Source organism: Oncorhynchus nerka, linkage group LG10, assembly GCF_034236695.1.
Source record: "Oncorhynchus nerka isolate Pitt River linkage group LG10, Oner_Uvic_2.0, whole genome shotgun sequence".
Classification (NCBI taxonomy): domain Eukaryota; kingdom Metazoa; phylum Chordata; class Actinopteri; order Salmoniformes; family Salmonidae; genus Oncorhynchus; species Oncorhynchus nerka.
The window spans coordinates 18,609,524-18,632,895 of NC_088405.1; the positions used below are offsets into that span (position 1 = coordinate 18,609,524).

Consider the following 23,372-nt stretch of genomic DNA (forward strand, 5'->3'; position numbering starts at 1 on the left):
AGCTATCTGGATTTGGGTGAAAGAGAAAATGGGGAGGCTTGGGAAAGTTGCTGTTGGAGAGTGCAGGGCTGATGACCGGGGTAGGCGTAGCCAGGTCGAAAGCAAGGCCAGCCGTAAAAAAAGGCTTATTGAAATTCTCAATTATCATGGATTTATCAGTGGTGACAGTGTTTCCTAGCCTCAGTGCAGTGGGCAGCTGGGGGGAGATGCTCTTATTCTCCATGGACTTTACAGTGCCCCAGAACTTTTTGGAGTTTGTGCTAGAGGTCGACCGATTACGAATTTTCAACGCCGATACTGATAATTGGAGGACCAAAAAAGCAGATAACGATTAAATTGGCCAATTTTTTTATTTATTTGTAATAATGACAATTACAACAATACTGAATGAACACTTATTTTAACTTAATATAATACATCAATAAAATCAATATAGCCTCAAATAAATAATGAAACATGTTACATTTGGTTTAAATAATGCAAAAACAAAGTGTTGGAGAAGAAAGTAAAAGTGCAATATGTGCCATGTAAGAAAGCTAACGTTTAAGTTCCTTGCTCAGAACATGAGAACATATGAAAGCTTGTCTTTTTTTTTACGTGAGTCTTCAATATTCCCAGGTAAGAAGTTTTAGGTTAAAGTAATTATAGGAATAATAGAACTATTTCTCTCTATACCATTTGTATTTCATTAACCTTTGACTATTGGATGTTCTTATAGGCACTTTAGTATTGCCAGTGTAACAGTATAGCTTCCACCCCTCTCCTCGCTCCTTCCTGGGCTCGAACCAGAAACACAATAGCCACCCTCAAAGCAGCGTTACCCATGCAGAGCATGGGGAACAACCACTCCAAGTCTCAGGGCGAGTGGCGTTTGAAACGCTATTAGCGCGCACCCCGCTAACTAGCTAGCCATTTCACATCGGTTACACCAGCCTCATCTCGGGAGTTGATTGGCCTGAACTCATAAACAGCGCAATGCTGCTGGCAAAACGCACAAAAGTGCTGTTTGAATGAATGCTTATGAGCCTGTTGCTGCCTACCACCGCTCAGTCAGATACTTGTATGCTTGAATGCTCAGTCAGATTATATGCAACGCAGGACACGCTAGATAAACTAGTAATATTGTCAACCATGTGTAGTTAACTAGTGATTATGATTGATTGTTTTTTATAAAATAAGTTTAATGCTAGCCAGCAACTTACCTTGGCTTACTGCATTCGCCAATAGGCGAACAACAAGTGGCAAGGATTCTTAAATCATTGCTAAGAAAAATGAAAATTACAGTTTCTACTGGTCATTGTTTTCAGGCTGGTTGTATTGGTGCTAGCTAGGTAGCAAGCTAAAGCTAGCTACCCCAGAAGTTGCAGTCAAATGGTATTGCAGTCAACACACAGTATTGCAAACACATCGTTCATGGCCGTTTGCTTGTTTGCAGACTTTTTTGTACAGCTTTGACAGTGCTACTGTATATTGTTTGACACGCAAAGACCCAAACAGCATTCCATAGTATGTTTGCCGTGAGGCTAATAGCAGTGACGTTATTACTGTGTAACTCCGGTAGGGCAATATCTGAAAAACAGAGCAATTGGTAGTGTGTAGCGGTGCTCGACCAGTCGGCTAAAGTCAACATCACCTACGACAGAGAACGGTTGATTGTCAAGGGCAATGATTTCCATTATAATGCTTTAATGGATTTCACCTTTGAGTTGTCTCGCCGAAATGTTCTTACTCTTTCAAATGACTGTTCGACTTGTTGACTGCTCGATCCACACAGCAGACATTGTGGGTGAGGTTAGGAATGCTGTGTTGACCGTGTCGTTATGACATCATGTACCTACATTATATGCACGGTACCTTTGACATTGGTTTTTAACATTGGCGTTAAACTAGATATCGGCCAATACCGATGTTGGCATTTTTAGCTAATATCGTCTGATTCCGATATGTTCACCTATATATCGTGCATCCCTAGTTAGAGGGGAGGGTTAGGAAGTGAAGGGTTAGGGGATAGGAAGTGGAAAGTTAGAGGGGAGGAAGTGGAGCTTTAGGGGGAGGGTTAAGGAGGAAGGGGAAGGTTAGGGGAGGAAGGGGAAGTGGAGGAGTGTTAAGTCACCATATGTATCATGACTGGGTTACCTCTCCTGTCAGATCCATTTATCTTCCACATGCTAATTAGTGATGTCCTCCACCCATAAGCCCTCTTCTCCATTTTCCTCTCCATGGCTGGAGGCCTTGTCTCCCTCTCTGGAGGAGAGCAGGTTTGACAAATCAAGGCAGGAGCCCCTATTAGCATATGAATGCACATCCACGCTATAGCCAAGCCCCCCTGGCCTCACTCCCCCGGTTTACACGTGTCACTTCCTCCCCCAGACCAGATTCGCACAACAAGAGGTGTTGATCAGTTATTACCAATTTAGAGGGGCAATCTGGGATTGATACGTCAATGACAGGTAGTAATTGGTTATTGAAGACTATAATCATTTGAGAGCGTTACATTTCTCCTGGACAATCCCTCATTTTTGCCTGCACTGGGCCTTTAACAATACCTTAAAGAGGAATATATATATATATAAAGGGGGGGTTTTGAAAATAAAAATGGAGGGGCCTCTTAAAAACGTGTAAAAGAAGCTGAATAAGTAATATGATCTGTCAGTAGAAAGGAAGATTAGAAACATGGCATGGGTACATGGCAGCGGGACAGTACAGGCAGAGAGAGATACATAACTCATATGTAAAGCCTAACCCTGCCAGTGGGTCCTTTATTGACAACCAAGGCCTTGTATCTGCACTGAAGGCATTAACTACATCCACATATGTAGGTTATAAATCCAACTCAAAGAAAGAGAGCTTTGCTTTGGCCACAGGACTTTGGTGTGGAAAACTGTCGAGGATTGGATGCGAGGCTTGAAAAATAATACATTTCAACATTTCTACCTGCATGGTGTGTGAAACGTACTTATGGCAGCTTAAAGAAATGATTTACATGAGCAAATAAAAACTAATTTGACACGTGAATAACATTTGACAGACTCTCTGATACAAAACACATCACTACATATTTACAGTAATTGAGTAAACTATATCCTTCCATATTTCAAAAACTTCGGCTACAAGTGAAATACTCTGAGTAAATGTATAGAAAATATGTGCACTGACATTCAATATCGGTACGTCAAATGTCGCATGCATGTGATTCCGAGTAGAACTCTAGATAGATAGTTTGAGAAGCCAGGGCACTCAGCTCGTTTTCAACCCGATAAACATTTTATCCATCCAAATGCATTGTGTACTCTCTGACTACACTGACATCAGATTTGATAAGAAATAGAATGCTTTGTCTGGTTTATGTTTTAAGTTTTAAAAACTTCTCCTGTTTCTCCAAAGCTCGCCATCCGCCTCCTCGCTCACATGCTCCTCGCTCTGAGGCTCACCTGTTACCATCAATCACGCCCCAAATGGCTTCCCTGACACTCCCACTACTCATTCTGCACCGTGCCTGCCTTATGTGACCACCATCTTGGAAATAACCAGAGAAAAACATGGATGTAGGGTGGGTTAGCAGTGGAGGGTAAATGGGTTATGGGGGTTCAAATCATTGCCAAATGTTCTCTTCTCAACAATAGGATTTCAAACATCATCTGGTGAGGACGACCGTCAACATGTTCCAGGTGGACGAGAGTAGTTAGTTAGTGAGCGAGTGAGTCCTCTCATCGATATCATGCGGCTAATGTCCCAAGCTTCACTGTCCACCTCTAACCTCCCTCAACTACCTCTCCTCTTTCTCTTCCACTCTCTCCCCTAATCCTTCCTCTCCCTCCATACTCTTTCTCTCACCCCCTCTACCCCTGTCTCCCTCCCTCTCCCTCCATCCCTCCCTGCCGTGCAGAGGCCAGAGACAGATTTACAGCGACTGTCAAAGTCAGGGATGACAGATAAATTAATCTTCTCTTCATGAGTTTACATCCCCGGCATCTGGGCTGCTGCTCTGGCCCTAACAAGCGCTGGGGTCTTGGAGAGCTGTCTCCTAGAGCTGATGTTTTAATGACCAGAGATGAATTACCCTGTCATGTGAATCTATTTATATTGCCGTTAGGAGACGGAAGGGTGGGGCCCGGCCCAGCCCCGTGGCTCTGGACCCAGGACAGACAGAGTGATTTTATGGGTTAAGGTCCCCTTGAAGCATCTGGTGGAATCAAGTTTTGTCAGCCAGGCCATCGCCAGTCTGTGGTGGGGGGGATGCAGATTTGGCCGTCTGTAGAGTGTAGTAGTCTGTGGTCCTCCTGAGTCCTGTATCTAGCGTCCGCCAACACCAGGCTCCCGAAATCAGAGTAATTCCCTTTTGATTGAGGCCCATTACCCAAATTGCATGGTGTGTGTGTGTGTGTGTGTGTGTGTGTGTGTGTGTGTGTGTGTGTGTGTGTGTGTGTGTGTGTGTGTGTGTGTGTGTGTGTGTGTGTGTGTGGAGCCAATGTAAATTCACATTCATACACCAGAGTAACGTGGGTCTGATGGGCCCTGTGAACCAACTCCTTTATCCAACTCAAATAAACCATGTGGAAACCAGAGGTAGTGAATGAGTCTTAATGGACAGACAGGTATACTTTGATGGTAAGGCCTAAAATAACTGTTTTGCTCCGCGTTGCTCTGCAAACTCAGTTTGAGATTTGAATTCTAATCGACGCCATGTTGGCAGCATACGTTCCAAACCATAAGTTCTGAGATGGCTACATTCCTCTGAGAATGTACAGAGAAATAGAATTATGTTATTGAACCGGTGTGGAAGATAGCTCGCTAGAGCTCCGTCACTGAGAAATGGCTGTAGCATATGACAATTCTCAGCCTATGCCCAGACAGTATTGTTGCCAAAATTGCTGATATGCAGCATGTATAATAATACAACATATTAACCTCGACCTCTTAAAATAGCGCCACAATTTATATGGCAGATACGCAAAACATAGTCAGCACATTAGGAAAGGACACTGACGTCTCCAGAGTTGAGTCGTCCCTCAGACAGTCGGTTCTGCAGATGAAAGCCAGGCCAGATTACTTTCCTGTCGAGGTACTGTACATCTACAACTCTGTGCTGTAATTCATCTTAAAATGGATGACTCTGTCACCTGGACTAACACTTCGCTGAGAGAAGCCATCAATAGTTTGTCAGAAACTGCACGCTGTGCGAGACGACTCATCAATCACCATTTACATAAAACAAAGAGCTGCTTTCTATGTGAGGCTGCCAAGCAGCCAGTCAGCGACGGAGGGGGCTGCTGCGGAGCCTGTCACAGATAAAAGGAGCTACCTCATAACCCCTTTGAGACACTGTGCAGGAGTAACGGGGCCATGTGATGCCAATCTTCCAACCCATTGCTTTTGGATAACTACCAATGAGCCATACATCAATGCATTAGAGCTAGGAATGAGTACCTCCTTATATAAACTACAGGGAAGGCTGAGGTGAAAACTAGAGGCCTAAATCATAAAAGAAAACAGTGCCAAATTAAGAATAAAATGGCGAAAGATCAAATTAAGGTATTGTTCTGTTGAATGCAAAAGGTTATAGTTCAACGCATGCATTGCTACATTATAGACAACACATTGTATACATACTGTTGATATTTGATTTTCAGTGAACTGCAGTACAAAAAGCTTTGGCAAAATGCTCACCTTCCTAATGATCTTACACACCCAACCACACACACACATACACACCCACCCACGCTAGGAATTCAATTTGGAAGCCATCATCACGAGCGGCGAGGAGGAAAGTCATACTGCTATAAAGCTCAGATTATCAATCATCCTGACAGTTTATTGGCGTTATCACTGTACATACCATTAACATGATGTCTGGCCCAGATTGTCAGGCCATGCAGGGGCAAACGCTAAACAGACCAGGATTCAAATGCACATCCCAAACTACATTCCCTCTGCGGCTGTGATGGCAAAGCACTGTCTACAGTACAACTGACTACGACACTGACTTCGATTTATGGGACGTGCCGTCTGTCAGGACAGGCGTCAAATCAACAGCCAAGCTGACGAGACCATAGATAGTGTCAGTGTGTCACGCTAAAGGAAATGCAAAAGCTTTTTATGTTTATCGCATACCTGTATGTCAGTATAGTATATAGTCAGTCCATGCACTATAACAGATTAACAGTGTTGACAAATAAGGTCGAGAGATAGTGTAGGCAGTCTGTAGGCAGTCTGTAGGCAGTCTGTAGGCAGTCTGTAGGCAGTCTGTGCACTACAGCTGTGTAGTGTTGACAAATAAGGTCGAGAGATAGTGTAGGCAGTCTGTAGGCAGTCTGTGCACTACAGCTGTGTAGTGTTGACAAATAAGGTCGAGAGATAGTGTAGGCAGTCTGTAGGCAGTCTGTAGGCAGTCTGTGCACTACAGCTGTGTAGTGTTGACAAATAAGGTCGAGAGATAGTGTAGGCAGTCTGTAGGCAGTCTGTAGGCAGTCTGTAGGCAGTCTGTGCACTACAGCTGTGTAGTGTTGACAAATAAGGTCGAGAGATAGTGTAGGCAGTCTGTAGGCAGTCTGTAGGCAGTCTGTGCACTACAGCTGTGTAGTGTTGACAAATAAGGTCGAGAGATAGTGTAGGCAGTCTGTAGGCAGTCTGTAGGCAGTCTGTAGGCAGTCTGTAGGCAGTCTGTAGGCAGTCTGTGCACTACAGCTGTGTAGTGTTGACAAATAAGGTCGAGAGATAGTGTAGGCAGTCTGTAGGCAGTCTGTAGGCAGTCTGTGCACTACAGCTGTGTAGTGTTGACAAATAAGGTTGAGAGATAGTGTAGGCAGTCTGTAGGCAGTCTGTAGGCAGTCTGTAGGCAGTCTGTAGGCAGTCTGTGCACTACAGCTGTGTAGTGTTGACAAATAAGGGAGCTAGAAATATATATGTGTCTTCCCCTTGCTCTACCTCATCAGACTTCATTGGAAAAGTCCTTAGCACTCGACTGATATGCTAATACAGCTACTCTTCATGAAAAAGCGTATTAATACAACCACTTGTGCTATTAAAGTAATTTTGGTGGCTCTGGGAGACTCGGCGAGGAAAGCAAATATCCATAATTCAAAAGATCTTGACAGTTAGAAGGTTCTTAATGGACTTTTAAATGCTAGCGCTGTTGCCAAACGAGACCATAAAGAAGAGAGAAATGTCTCCTCGCAACCTTTAATCAGACGAATGCAGAGCAAACATACCACTCTACCACTACTGCTTATAGAGAGAAAATTGTGATAGTTTTTTCTAAGAAATAGAAATGGGTTTTTCCTCCCTTCCTGCATACATATTAGACAAGCTTGTGTTTTTCTTAGTTTCATGCACACACAGTGCTTGATCATGGATTGGGTAGAGTTGAAGTTGAAAGAAAATCTAATGTATAATCTTTATGTTCTCATCTCTATGTTAACTTGATTGATAAAAGTCATACAGATTGTTGGACTAACTTCCATCACTACAGCAATCAATGCACTGGTTTACTGTAACACCCTACTACGGCCTTCGTCATAGAAATATAACTACAGGAATGTCTGTCCTAGTAATTACATTTCTATGTTCTTGATATCCTTTGCAAGACGGTGAGTGAGCAGCATCCACCACCTTCCGTTACATGTCACTTAAAGAACATACAGGTCCCCTTTCTATCTGGATCTCAAGATGCATCTAAACCTTCTCATTGTGCCAACTAAGGCTCGTGATACAGAATCACAATGATCCATAAAATATTTAGTGTTGTCCATCTGCAATAGTGAACAATGTTGCGCTTCTGTCCGAGACCAGACACCACAGTCATCCGTCGTCACGTCCTCTCAATGCGCTCTGTTCACCCCCAAAAAATAGTCCACACAGACCCCCTCCATTTTAATATAATGATGATGTCATCATCCAGTCATCTTCTGGTGTTCCGTGTTCGCTCCTACATGAGCAGCAACATTCTAGCTGCGAGTCAAATACACTGGGTTTGATTGTAGCAGCTGATGAGCAGCCGAACAAAGTCAGGGTGCTGTTTAATTTCCAAATCTCTTACACGCGTAGTTAAATATAAAATAATCAAATGGGTTTAGCCAGAAGAGAGAAGGGTGGTAATCCCAGACTAATAGGAGGAATGAGGAGAGAGAAGGGTGGTAATCCCGGACTAATAGGAGAAATGAGAAGAGAGAAGGGTGGTAATCCCAGACTAATAGGAGGAATGAGAAGAGAGAAGGGTGGTAATCCCGGACTAATAGGAGGAATGAGGAGAGAGAAGGGTGGTAATCCCAGACTAATAGGAGGAATGAGAAGAGAGAAGGGTGGTAATCCCGGACTAATAGGAGGAATGAGGAGAGATGAGGGTGGTAATCCCAGACTAATAGGAGGAATGAGGAGAGAGAAGGGTGGTAATCCCGGACTAATAGGAGGAATGAGGCGAGAGAAGGGTGGTAATCCCGGACTAATAGGAGGAATGAGGAGAGATGAGGCTGGTAATCCCAGACTAATAGGAGGAATGAGGCGAGAGAAGGGTGGTAATCCCGGACTAATAGGAGGAATGAGGCGAGAGAAGGGTGGTAATCCCGGACTAATATGAGGAATGAGGAGAGATGAGGGTGGTAATCCCAGACTAATAGGAGGAATGAGGAGAGAGAAGGGTGGTAATCACGGACTAATAGGAGGAATGAGGAGAGATGAGGGTGGTAATCCCGGGTTAATTGGAGGAATAAGGAGAGAGACGTTCTGAGCAAGGAATTTAAACTTGAGCTTTTTTCATGGCACATATTGCACTTTTACTTTCTTCTCCAAAACTGTTTTTTCATTATTTAAACCAAATTGAACATGTTTCATTATTTATTTGAGACTAAATTGATTTTATTTATGCATTATATTAAGTTAAATTAAAAGTGTTCATTCAGTATTGTTGGAATTGTCATCATTACAAATATATATATATATATATATATTTTAAATCAGCCGATTAATCAGTATCTACTTTTTTTGGTCCTCCAATAATCAGTATTGGCGATGGAAAATCATAATCGGTCGGCTTCTAATGTAGATGATGTTCAGAAGTATAAACAGACTGTATCAATGACGGCTCTCATCTATTTGAACATGAAGAAGTTTTCATAAAGACACACACAATGTTGGCAATTCCAGACTGCTTGTTCTGGGATAGAGAGTCCTTCCTTTAAATAAAGTGGCTGTCCATTATAGCCTTTCTTAGAATCTTTAAACCAGGGAGCTAAACTCAACTAGCGTTAGCCATCAAACAGCCCAGTGAAAATATCCAGAGTGCGGTGCTACAAATCTGATTACTCCATCAGCAGTCCATCAGTGGAAAGAAAATCCCTTCAGATGCTCAATGACTGCAGCGCTGCAGAGCATTCAACCACCACATCCATCCATCAACACAGAGGTCGACACTAGGTCATCTGTCCTCCATGGTTTCAATATAAACATCATTCATAGCATCCATCCGCTGAAACGATTATCAACACAAAATGGCCAAAACAGGTTGAGACCCGGGGGGATATCGAAAATGTCCTTATGGGATATCAAGTTATGATACAATTAATGTCTTTAAAACAAGTTTTGAATCATAAAAGGGGCAATAAGCAGTTGCTAAATCTATTTATGAACTTGTAAATTAATTATATTTACTGATTGATTCTTGAAGAAATAACTTATAAATGCCTCAGAACCAGAAATATAAGCTTGTTTTCCCCCAATGTTTGTAAACAAAGTAAATGTAAGCAAACACTATATAGCCACAAAACATGGCTAAAAACTATCATTTTTACATTTATTTGAGTGGTTACAATTTTCCAGCCCCGTCCCTCAGCTTTCTACCGAAACAGGGGCGGGGAGCACACTGTCTGCTGATTGCTGCTTTAAGGACATTCTGGTCATCGAAGTGATTCAAAATATTGTTTGTTTGCAGAGTCAATTTCATGAGCCATTTCACGGGACATTCATGAGCCATTTCACGGGACATTCATGAGCCATTTCACGGGACATTCATGAGCCATTTCACGGGACATTCATGAGCCATTTCACGGGACATTCATGAGCCATTTCATGGGACTGTGGAGTTTTTTCCCCATGAAACTCATCACTTTCTACTCCACAATTTTTTATTTTTTTTTAATCACACAAATACCCATTTGTAGCCTCTCCTATCAGCTTCCCTCGCTTACGGATATTCTTTGTAATCCCAAACACCTCAAGCATCCTCCACTGGTTTTACAACTTCAAAAACACACCTCATCAAATAATCAGGAGGTCTGTCAGACATGTGTCCCCCCCTACCCTGATGGCATGCCAACACCAAAGGGCAGCATTGATTTTCTGTTGGGATGGCTCGGATTAGCTCTCTTTAGGGATTAGCTGCCTGTGCACGGCCTCGGGGTTCACTAGAAAAGTAATAATTAATTTAAGCAGCTACACTGGAAGGATACATATTCACAGCGAGAGGGGGCTCTGTGTGTGTGTGTGTGGTGACTAGATGACTGGTACTCAGTTGAAAGGAAGAGAGATTTGTCTCTGTTATATGTTTAACATATAGCAGCAACGATGACAATACTGTCTATTCTTTAAATGTGGTTACCATACATCCTTGAAAAGCCAGATTTGAACTCACAATTCTGATTGATTATACTTACTTCCACAAGTTAATAACAATGTATCCATTGGTACAAAACACAGAGGTCGATGAGATAACTGAACATAAAGATTCAGTTCAGACAACCTTTTAAGCCTGACCTAAGCCTATAGGCCCTTCTGCTTGTCTTGATTGACAGCCATGTCACAAGTCAATTAGGATGTCCGCAGTTTTCTCACCATGGCATCTCTTTACATTTTATTTGAATGAATTTCACTGTGACCTGCTCCTGCTGATTATCAGGCAGTGAGGCAGACTGTTGCTGAATGAATGAGTGTCAGTGGTGGGGAAGGAGGGGAAGGGCCACGGGGGGGGGGGGGGGGGGGGGGTGTTGAGCACAGTCATTGGTGTTGAGAGAGCGCTGCAGCAGGTAGTAATGACAAGTGATGTGAGAACAACAAATTAACTAGCACTAGTTACCTACATACTTCTCCTAGTTATTGTTAGCCTTGTAAGTACAGTACCTCAATCAGCCTGACTAACCGGTGTCTGTATGTAGCCTCGCTACTTTTATAGCCTCGCTACTGTTTTTCACAGTCTTTTTACTGTTGATTTTATTTCTTTACTTACCTATTGTTCACATAATACCTTTTTTTCACTATTGGTTAGAGCCTGTAAGTAAGTATTTCACTGTACGGTCCACACGTTGTATTCGGCGCACGTGACAAATAAACTTTGATTTGATATACAGTAGTCCCACAACTAAGACCACTGTACATGTAAAAAGCAATGAGGCTAAAGTAACAGATCAGAACGTTTAGCTTAAAATGTTGATCAACTGTTATTCCTTCACGTCAGAAGCACACCAATGTGCACACGGCAGTAGTGACAAAATGCAATTAGCAAGAACCCATGCAAGCAGTTTCATGTGACAGAGATGAAAATACCTGTTAGAAATGTAGAAAGAGGGGAGATCTAAAGATGCAACAACTAGCAGGGTTGTTAATATGACAAGGACTGTGTCTTTGCCTGCTGGACAATGAAAGAACGTTGATTTGAAAACAGAACAATAGAAAATGCTGGTTTCAATGGCATAAGGAAGTGCTCATCAAATAATGTCCTCAACATATGGTCTGATTTTGGCTATAGGCTACTTTGAAATAAGCTAATACATGCCTCATACAATGAAATAAAACCTCCAGATTGAATCTGATATTAGTCTATGGGAATTAGTAGAGGAAAATGCTAATTATTCTGTTAATTTCAACCTGTTAGTGTGAATCTATGTATTCTCTGACCAACTAGAAGCACCCTCAAGTGACCATCTTGTTTAGTAACTAAAAATGTCTACTCTCACTCACACAAACATATGGATAGAACTGTCATGCTAAAATATGCACCCGAGGTGAAACTAAACGGCCAAACTAGCCACCAGCTGTAGGCCTTCTGTACGCCACAGTCTTCCTCAGCCCCGTGAACATCTTTACATATCTTCCAACCTGCCTTCTTTCCTGCCTGGTTTCTGCCAAAAACAGGACGGTAAAGGGATTTTACACCACTTTCTCTACACTTCTCTTTCTCTTCTATTCTCACTCTTCCCCTTCTACAAAACTTTCATTGGACTGACACAAACAGCTGGTTAGATCACAAGTCTGTTCTGCACCCTGTTGAGCCTGTCTCATGAGGATCCTGTGCCCCCTATTTTCTTCCCCATCCTCGTCCCTCTGTTCTTCACCTCATCTTCCTCTGCATCTTCCTACTCGCTTCCCCCATCCCACTCTTCCTCCACCTCTTCCTCCATTTTTGTTTTGAAGCCTCTCAGTACAGAGGCAGGATTCTGACTGCTGAGGACCCCAGAGCCCCAGCACCAGACACTAGAAGAAAAGGACTGTTTGCCCGGAGTACATCACTCTTCTTCCTCCTCCACCACCACCACCGTCGAGGGATAACTCTTTAAATAGCACCAAATGTCTGGACAGACAGAGGAGAGCGGATCAGCGGGATGTAGGCCTATGGTCTGTTGTTAAGATAGTGTCAGCCACAGATACACAGATACACTGAGTTCACATGGAAACTGTCTCAGTGGTGATCAGAGTCATGGTACATACACTAATGAGCAGACTATATCTATGAAGGGAAAACAAATTGATAGAACCTCAAAATGGCCGCCCATTTTCACAGGGAGAGTATTCTTGAACTGGAATACACACGTCAGCTGCCTAGACACGGAACATGCCGCCACCGTTTCTTATCTCAACATGTGCCTCAGTAAATCCAAAAGGAATGAGGCAACATACCACTGATGTATTGCAGCCTGACCATAAAAAAAACCTCTCAGTCTGATGCATGTCATATGTAACTATAAACACTTTCTCTACACTTTGATTCTGTCATTCGTATAGCTGCATTGTTTTATAGAGAATAGTTTTCCATGCTGTTGAAATAAATTGAGTATCAAACAACTAAAAAAGGTAAACAAATGAGGGAGGGAGCGAGAAAGAGAAAGGAGGGACAAAGAGAAACTCACCCCAGTGAGGAGGTATATTCCTTCTCTATAAACCATCCTATCAGGCTAAGCACTACCAGGCCATAGGGATTGGGGAGGAAGGTGGCTGAGAGAAGAGGAAAGCGAGGGACTTTTAAAAGCAAACGCTGCCAAAGATGTGATTGAGTTGATCTGAAATGGAAACGGGAAATGTGTTTCAGCTGTGCTGAGAATGTGGTGCAGCTGTACCGAGACAGAAATGGTTTAAAGCCTTCTAACTGGGGTAGAAGGAGAAAAAACGTCACCCCTCGCCAGTGAGGTGAGAGTTTGCAAAGCAAGCAAATTAGCCGATTTGCTGTAGTGTATCACTCCGCGGGTGGCAAACCACTGTTAAACATGACTCCCGACGCTAAGGTTAAAAGATGATTATTTTAGGCAGCGTTTATTGCGGTGATGTAATATTTTCTAATATTGATGGAGTCCCCTAGGCTCACTAGGAATAGGTCTAGTGACATAGTGACAGTTCCCCATGCACTTTAATGGTGGTGCGATTTATCTTCTCCACTGTCAACAATTATCATTGGGCCTCTTAAAAAAAAAAATCACGCCACATAATTCTAAAAATGGTGAGGGCTACAGGCATCATCTAAAACCTTGGCTGGGTAGACCTCATGTATCGGTCTTCACTTTTCAGCCCAATCCACTCTCCTGGAGAGAACTGTGGAAGATGGATTGAGAGCCATGGAGCTGAGAGCAACCATATTGTCCAGGCAGACAAATCCAGGAAAGCAGGAAACTTCTTTGTTCAGCTTCCAGGCGGCTCTGGAAACGTATTTTTCCTGTTAGTTCGGGACGCATTGACGAGAACACCCCACCGCTTACATCATTCATCTGGGAGATGGTTTAGTGTGATGGGAGAACGTAAACGCTAGATGAGCCATGGACTAACAGGAGATTTAGGGTGTGTCTCAGTAGTCTAGAGTAGTTTCCTCTACACCAGTGTTTCCCAACTCCAACTCTCCAGTACCCACACCAGCACACGTTTTTGTTGTTGCCCTGGACAAAAACCACCTAATTCAACTCATTGAGGGCTTGATGATTAGGTGACAAGTTGACTCAGGTGTGCTTGTCCAGGGCTACAGCTATCGTGTGTGGGAGTTGGGAAATACTGCTCTACATATTAATCTGGCGTGTTGCTTTCACCTCGCCTGTGTTTTTAGATCGGTACAGATGGATGAGAGAAGATGAAGAGAGGAAGCCATGATAAACTATTGGGATGTGCCCTCAGCTTCACCTTTAGCGGAGCATACTATTCTAGTAGCCTTGTTGACAGCTCAGTGCCATCCCTAATCATCTCCCTTTTAACACTTGTTTAAAATGCACACCCTTATGTCAAAACTGGACTAGGCATCAGCTCACCACAAGTCAACTACTTACTAAACATGTCACTATTAAATAATAGATTCACGATTTTCCCCATCATATTTGCATGGCCTTACGGCAACGTCTGTGGGTTAGTCTTAAAGTATTTAATATGTGTTTAAATATGTAGGAGAATCAAGATCTTAGAAAGTAGCTACAGTACTTGTTTATGCAATATTCACAGACTCAGGCTATGGCTGCTGGGAAAATAAGTAAGACGTATGGGCGAATTGTTTTGAAATTGTCAGAATAGAAAAATGGGAGTATGTCCGCCACTGGCCCATTCAAGTCAACCCATAAAGATACATCACTCAGCGTTGCTCTCTACTAAAACGCTAAGGAAACAGATTGTAGATTTTAAAGACACTTTTTATTTCACCAAACTGTGTACTAAAACTAATTGGATTTGTGTCAATGGAAAAAAATATCTCCCTCCCTCCCTGGGAAGGGCTTTGAACTCAATAGCTCTGACAGGGCAACCAAACGAAGGGCACATGAGGGAGTGGGACCCTTCACCACATGCCAAACACCAGGAAGGAAAATTAAATCGCTGGTCAACATAAAATATTAAAATAGCATGGGTATCGAACTATTTTGAAATGTCAGGCCCGTTCATTAGGTCCGGCGAGGTAGTGAATTAAGCTCTATTTTGTGGGTGATAATTGAAATCATAACTGTAGTCATTACCACGGACAAGTTTCTAAATAATACCCAATAGATTCCATCCACATAGCGGGCGGAGTTGTGACAGCTGGCTGTGGTAAAAACCATAAAGTACAGAATTCCCCTCTCTCGCTCTCTCTCTCTCTCCATCCATCCATCCTTTCTCCCACTCTCTGTTTCTTCATCAGTCAGTCTATCCTCTCTCTTTCCCCCTCTGTCCTCGCTCTCCCTCCCTCTCTTCCTCTCTGTGCCAATAAACCGTCAGCCTTTCTCCTCTCCCTTCCAGAGTGTTGGCTGTGTGTCAGCAGTAGGGCCAACTACAGGCCTGTAGATCGCGCTCTGTGTCAGTGGCACGCCATCCGTCTTGGGATACACAATAAAAAACGTGACACACTCATCAAAGGGAATGGCACCGGTGCCCAGTATATATTTAATTTGAACAAAAGGAACATAAAGATGTTCCATTCCATTACGGAATCCAACACCACCACGAGACGGCCTGAGATTAGCGAGCGTTCCGTGGTGGAATGCCTTCTAGAAGGCCGACGGCGATGTTCTGACAGTGATTTAGGGATGAGTCCCTTTCTGCCATCAGTGGGCTTTTGTTGTGTTGCAACACAGACATAGATAGGGATTATAAATACAGTGTTGGTGAAAGGGACTATACAGCTGGGAGATGACTGGGGGACTATGGCCTAGCTAGGCATGTACTGCTCCATTCATACTACACAGAAAGACCCTGTTGAGTGACTAGCTATCATTCAATAGTCTCAGCATACTGCAGATAATCCTAACTAGATTTGGGAGTATGCCTCACCTATCGATAAAATCCCTTGCTAGTGTGATTTAAAAAGGGATCCTACACAGTCATTTGTTTATTTGGATCCCCATTAGCTTTTGCAGAAGTATCAGCTACTCTTCCTGGGGTCCACACAAAAAAACATGACAAAACATTATTGGTTGTACTCTTGGTTGGGTCAAGCCCCTGCAGATTTGGGCATGTATTTATAAGCATCCCAGAGTAGGAGTGCTGACCTGTCCACGTAATCTTACTCATTATGATCTAAAAGGCAACACTGATCCTGAAATGGGGCCAGTCTTCTCCATGGTACCTGTAGTGCTTCATTACAGTCAGAATCAGTACTGTATGTAAACACAGAGAGAGAGAGAGAGAGAGAGCGCGAGAGAGTTTGCTCTAAACCAGGACCATATTGCTGCCTCGCTGCGGTTTGGCTGCAACATGTGTGGGGGAAAAAATATTTTCTATCTGATACAAGATTGTCATCTTACCAAAACAGAGAGTGCATGACTTGCCCGCGAGAATATTTCTAAACAAATTTGAAAAGACTGTACTAATGTTCTCTTCCCCTTGTCTTTCTCTTTTTGAGCGAGCGTCACGTTCATTGAGGTCCCCCTCTCCAGCAGGATTTCATTTGACTAAGTGCTATTGTTCCGTTTACTTTGACACATGGGCATCAGATGCTGATAGCAAAACCTTTGATGAACCCGGTCTACAAGCACACATACAGTTGTCATGTGTTTAGCATTACAAGTTCTCTCCAGGCTATGGTATGTTTCTGTTCTGCTTTTCACACAGCATTGATGAACATTAGCCAGAAAGCAGAGGCTGGCTAACCCTGGACTGGGGTGGGCTGGGGTCGGCCTGGAGAGTATTCAGGAAAGGACGCCTAGCGTTCTATGAGAACAAAGCCAGCAGGCAAAACTGGTTGTGATGATGTCATTACAACCAGATTAAACCAGTTCTAGTAGGAAACTAGCTTTGTCTGCTGAGAATCAACAGTTTAACTGACAGCAACCATCTCCAGGATAAGGTGGTTAGACTACAGATGTGGGATCTTAATTTGATCACCCTTTTCCTGCACCGCTTCATGCTTTACAAACATTCACTGAAAACCCACACTAACACACGGTTATTTGAACAGTATTGCACTTTTCATGTAGCCTGCTTTTTGGCCAGATAATAGCCTAACCACAGATGAAGTAACATTATGGACTAAATGCTCAAATGTTGTCGCCGCTGGATTATTTTGCTGTGACAATATAGGTCAAATTAAGATCCTACATCTGTACGTTAGAGGGACAACAGAAATATACATACTTTACAATAAGTTGTACGGATCCTAGTTACAGATATACTTACATGCAATTTTAATTATAATGTCTTGTTGTAATTGCATGTCGTGAGTAGCTAATTTGTAATTACTTTAAGAGTAGCTAATTTGAAACATAATTTTTCCTATTCATAGAATAACCAAGGTCAACTTAGTGTTGCCAAAGCTGGTAACTCTTAGTGTTATTTCCTCCTAGAAGACACCACAGTGTTTCATCAACTACCATGAGATTGCAAGTTGTCATTACTGGACAAAGATGCACAACAACTGGCGAGACGAAGAAAAACAACAGACTGACAACTCATTACATCCATTCCATCTAGTCCCATTATTCTCTCAATTTTCTCTCCCATCTCTGCACTTTCCCCTGAGTGGTCCATCACTGTGGAAATTGTTCCAATGAAAATTAAAATGGAGTGTTTTCAATAGGACAGAATTGATGTGAAATTGCATATAGCTTCCAATATGAATATATTACTTCCTGGTCTGCTGGCTTTGTCTCTCTTATCTCTCCATTTTAAATCTGTCTGGAGGAACACTGTATTGGCCCTAATTCATGAGATGCAAACCTGGTTATACAGAATATTACTCCTAAATGGGACTGATAGATCAGATATGAAATATATACAAACCAGCGCCAAGTCAAACACACGGACACACACACACACCACACTCCCAGTTAAGTAATTTGAAGTCTTCATACAGACGGTTTTTCACCCCCCCCCCCGACACTTTATCTGCATACTGCTATCTCTGCAGACTGAACACTCAGCCAAGACAATGACAGCCCCTCTCTCTCCCTTGTCACTTCTCATTTCAGCCCCAGTCGGATGGCTCTTACTGGGTTTATGCCAATAATATTCCCCCCTCCCCTCCTCTGGTTCCCCATCAAACACCCAGTGTCTAGCTCTGATGGGAAAGGAGCACTTCATGTCTGTGACACCCATTTGTCAATTAGCAGGCCCCTTTCCCTGTTGACATACGGAGACTTGAAAGACGGAGCGCCGCCTGTGACGAATTAAGAGAGACAGATGAGTGAGGCGTGTGGCGGAGTAATACCATAATGTGCTTTAGATAGGAATATAAAACGACATGGATGACAGGCCATACAAGGTTTTATTTCATTTCTGAGTAGTAACCGGGGGTCCCCTCCCTACGTTGTCTTCCTTTTTCTGTTTTCATCACACTACTAACATCTCATTTGACAGGCTGGGCGACATTTAGAGCACTTTAGTTTGTTTTCTATTACCTGTGAGTTAGCATACTTGATTTCCCATTAAAATGCCAAATGGCTGCCATGGCTGACGTACTGTAGCCTTATCCTACACACACAGGTGGAGGAGGGTTGACCTGCAATGCAAAAACTCCACGTTCATCTCGCTCTACAGCTTTGGGTGGGTGTGGGGGGGAGCAGGGAACAACAGCCTTGATTCATTGGATGACAGTAGAGCACATGATGGGACATCAAGATTGATCTTGTCCTGGTTAAAACACAGTCATGATGGGTCTTGTCCTGGTTAAAACACACAGTTACTGTATATCATTGTGCTGAAGAATGTAAGACTTTGTAGACTAATTTAGATGAATTTGACTATTGAGACCCAATAGTTCTATATTGTCTATTTCTGCACATTCTGTACTAAGGGGAGCACTTACATCATCAATAAAAGACGAGCGAGATAGTGAGATGTATCTGTTCAGTACAGAGTAGAGGACAGTGATCACCAAAACATACCGTACCAGTCAAAAGGTTGGACCCACCTATTCCTTCCAGGGTTTTAATTTTTTTACAATTTTCTACATTGTATGATAATAGTGATGACATCAAAACTGTTAAATAAATCAAAATATATTTTATATGTGATTCTTCAGAGTAGCCACCCTTTGCCTTGATGACAGCTTTGCACTCTTGGCATTCTCTCAACCAGCTTCATGCGGTAGTCACCTGGAATGCATTTCAATTAACAGGTGTGCCTTGTTGAAAGTTAATTTGAGGAATTTCTTTCCTTCTTAACTTCTCTAGGGTAGGGGAAGCAGTCGGAATTTTGGATGAAAAGCATGCCCAAATTAAACGGCCTGCTACTCGGGCCCAGAAGATATGATATGCATATAATGTAGATTTGGATAGAAAACACTCTAAAGTTTCCAAAACTGTTAAAATAGTGTCTGAGTATAACAGAACTGATTTGGCAGGTGAAAACCTGAGACAAATCCATTCAGGAAGTTTTTTTTGTTTTGTTTTTGTAGTTTCTATTCAATGCCATTACAGTATCCATTGACTTGGGACTCAAATTGCAGTTCCTATGCCTTCCACTAGATGTCAACAGTCTTTAGAAATTGTTTCAGGCTTGTATTCTGATAAATGAGGGAGTAAGACCAGTCTGAATGAGTGGACCCTACAGTATCACAGAGCTTTTTCATGCGCAATCCCGAGAGAGTGCCTTTCATATTGGCAACGTTATTGTCCGGTTTAAATATTTTAGATAATTTAGTCTAAAAACAACCTGAGGATTGACTATAAACATCGTTTGACATGTTTCTATGAACTTTACGGATACAATTTGGATTTTTTTCGTCTGCCTGTTTTGACTGCGTTTGAGCCTGTGGATTGCTGAAGAAAACGTGAACAAAACGGAGGCTTTTGGATATAAAGAGACTTTATCGAACAAATCAAACATTTATTGAATGCCACCATATGAAGATCATCAAAGGTAAGGGATTCATTTTCTCTCTATTTCTGACTTGTGTAACTCTTCTACTTGGCTGGTTACTGTTTGTAATGATTTGTCTGCTGGGCTATGTTCTCAAATAATTGTAAGGTATGCTTTCGCCGTAAAGCATTTTTGAAATCATACAGTGGTTGGATTCAGAAGAAGTTCATCTTTAAACCTATGTTTAATAGTTGTGTCTTTTCTGAATTTTTATAATGAGTATTCCTGTATTTGAATTTGGCGCTCTGCAATCTCACTGGATGTTGGCCAGGTGGAACGCTAGCATCCCACATACTCTAGAGAGGTTAATGTGCTTGAGCCAATCAGTTGTGTTGTGACAAGGTAGGGGTGGTATACAGAAGATAACCCTATTTGGTCAAAGACCAAGTACATATTATGGCAAGAACAGCTCAAATAATCAAAGAGAAACAACAGTCCATCATTACTTTAAGACATGAAGGTCAGTCAATATGGAACATTTCAAGAACTTTGAAAGTTTCTTCAAGTGCAATTGCAAAAACCATCAAGCGCTATGATGAAACTGGCTCTTATGAGAAGTGCCACAGGAAACAAATACAGAGTTACCTCTGCTGCAGAGGATACGTTCATTAGAGTTACCAGCCTCAGAAATTGCAGCCCAAATAAATGTAGTAACAGACATCTCAACATCAACTGTTCAGAGGAGACTGCATTAATCAGGGCTTTATGGTCGAATTGCTGCAAGGAAACCACTACTAAATGACACCAATAAGAAGAGACTTGCGTGGGCCAAGAAACACTAGCAATGGACATTAGACTGGTGGAAATCTGTCCTTTGGTCTGGAGTCCAAATTTGAGATTTTTGGTTCCAACCGCCATGTCTTTGTGAGACGCAGAGTAGGTGAACGGATGATCTCCACATTTGTGGTTCCCACCGTGAAGCATGGAGGAGGAGGTGTGATGGTACCTTGCTGGTGACACTGTCTGATTTATTTAGTGGGTCTATCATTTGTTTTTCAACAGGACAATGACCCAACACACATCCAGGCTGTGTAAGGGCTATTTGACCAAGGAGGAGAGTGATGGAGTGCTGCATCAGATGGCCTGGCCTCCACATTCACCCAACCTCAACCAAATTGAGATGATTTGGGATGAGTTGGACTGCAGAGTGAAGGAATAGCAGCCAACAAGTGCTCAGCAAATGTGGGAACTCCTTCAAGACTGTTGGAAAAGCATTCCAGGTGAAGCTGGTTGTGATAATGCCAAGAGTGTGCAAAGCTGTCATCAAGGGAAAGGGTGGCTACTTTGAAGAATCTAAAATATGTTTTGATTTGTTCAACACCTTTTTGGTGACTACATGATTCCATGTGTTATTTCATAGTTTGTCTTTACTATTAGTCTACAACTTAGAAAATAGTTTTAAAAAATATGAAAAACCCTAGACTGGCAATGTACATCTGAACATTACGACGCAGCAGTGATCACCACAATATACATCTGAACACTACGACACAGCTGTGATCACCACAACATACAACCACAACATTTCTTGTAGTTGGACACCAGGTTTGCACACATCTCAGGAGGTATTTTGTCCCACTCCTCTTTGCAGATCTTCTCCAAGTCATTAATGTTTCGAGGCTGACGTTTGGCAAATCGAACCTTCAGCTCCCTCCACAGATTTTCTATGGGATAAAGGTCTGGAGACTGGCTAGGCAACTCCAGGACCTTAATGTACTTCTTCTTGAGCCACTCCTTTGTTGCCTTGGCCGTGTGTTTTGGTTCATTGTAATGCTGGAATACCCATCCACGACCGATTTTCAATGCCCTGGCAGAGGGAAGGAGGTTCTCACCTAAGATTTGATGGTACATGGCCCCGCCCATCGTCCTTTTGAATGCGGTGAAGTTGTCCTGTCCCCTTAGCAGAAAAACACACCCAAAGCATAATGTTTCCACCTCCATGTTTGACGGTGGGGATGGTGTTCTTGGGGTCATAGGCAGCATTCCTCCTCCTCCAAACACGGCGAGTTGAGTTGATGCCAGAGAGCTCCATTTTGGTCTCATCTGACCACAACACTTTCACCCAGTTGTGCTCTGAATCATTCAGATGTTCATTGGCAAACTTCAGACGGGCATGTATGTGCTTTCTTGAGCAGGGGGACCTTGCGGGCGCTGCAGGATTTCAGTCCTTCACGGCGTAGTGTGTTACCAATTGTTTTCTTGGTGACTATGGTCCCACCTGCCTTGAGATCATAGACAAGATCCTCCCGTGTAGTTCTGGGCTGATTCCTCACCGTTCTCATGATCATTTCAACTCCATGAGGTGAGATCTTGCATGGAGCCCCAGGCCGAGGGAGATTGACAGCTCTTTTGTGTTTCTTCCATTTGCGAATAATCGCACCAACTATTGTCACCTTCACACCAAGCTGCTTGGCGATGGTCTTGTAGCCCATTCCAGCCTTGTGTAGGTCTCAGTCTTGTCCCCGACATCCTTGGAGAGCTCTTTGGTCTTGGCCAAGGTGGAGAGTTTGGAATCTGATTGATTGATTGCTTCTGTGGACAGGTGTCTTTTATACAAGTAACAAACGGAGATTATGAGCACAGCTTTTCAGAGTGTGCTCGTAATCTCAGCTTGTTACCTGTATAAAAAGACACCTGGGAGACAGAAATCTTTCTGATTGAGAGGGGGTCAAATACTTATTTCCCTCATTAAAATGAAAATCAATTTATAACATTTTTGACATGCGTTTTTCTGGATTTTTGTTGTTGTCTTCTCTCACTGTTCAAATAATCCTACCATTAAAATTATAGACGGATCATTTCTTTGTCAGTGGGCAAACGTACAAAATCAGCAGGGGATCAAAAACCTTTTTCCCTCACTGTACATCTGAACACCATGACGCAGCTGTGATCACCACAACATACATCTGAACACTACAACGCCGCTGTGATCACCACAACATACATCTGAACACTACGACACAGCTGTGATCACCACAACATACATCTGAACACTACGACGCCGCTGTGATCACCACAACATACATCTGAAGACTACGACGACGCTGTGATCACCACAACATACATCTGAACACTACGACACAGCTGTGATCACCACAATATACATCTGAACACTACGACACCGCTGTGATCACCACAACATACATCTGAAAACTACGACACAGCTGTGATCACCACAATATACATCTGAACACTACGACACAGCTGTGATCACCATAATATAAATCTGAACACTACAACACAGCTGTGATCACCATAATATACATCTGAACACTACGACGCCGCTGTGATCACCACAACATACATCTGAACACTACGACGCCGCTGTGATCACCACAACATACATCTGAACACTACGACACAGCTGTGATCACCAC

General features: G+C 42.7%; 1 protein-coding gene across 2 annotated transcripts in view; it reads right to left on the bottom strand.

Moving 5' to 3' along the window:
- The window catches only part of LOC115134967 (leucine-rich melanocyte differentiation-associated protein-like), a 477,253-nt gene that overhangs the window by 444,407 nt on the left and 9,474 nt on the right, over window positions 1–23,372 (bottom strand). The gene's annotated exons all lie outside the window — the stretch shown is intronic.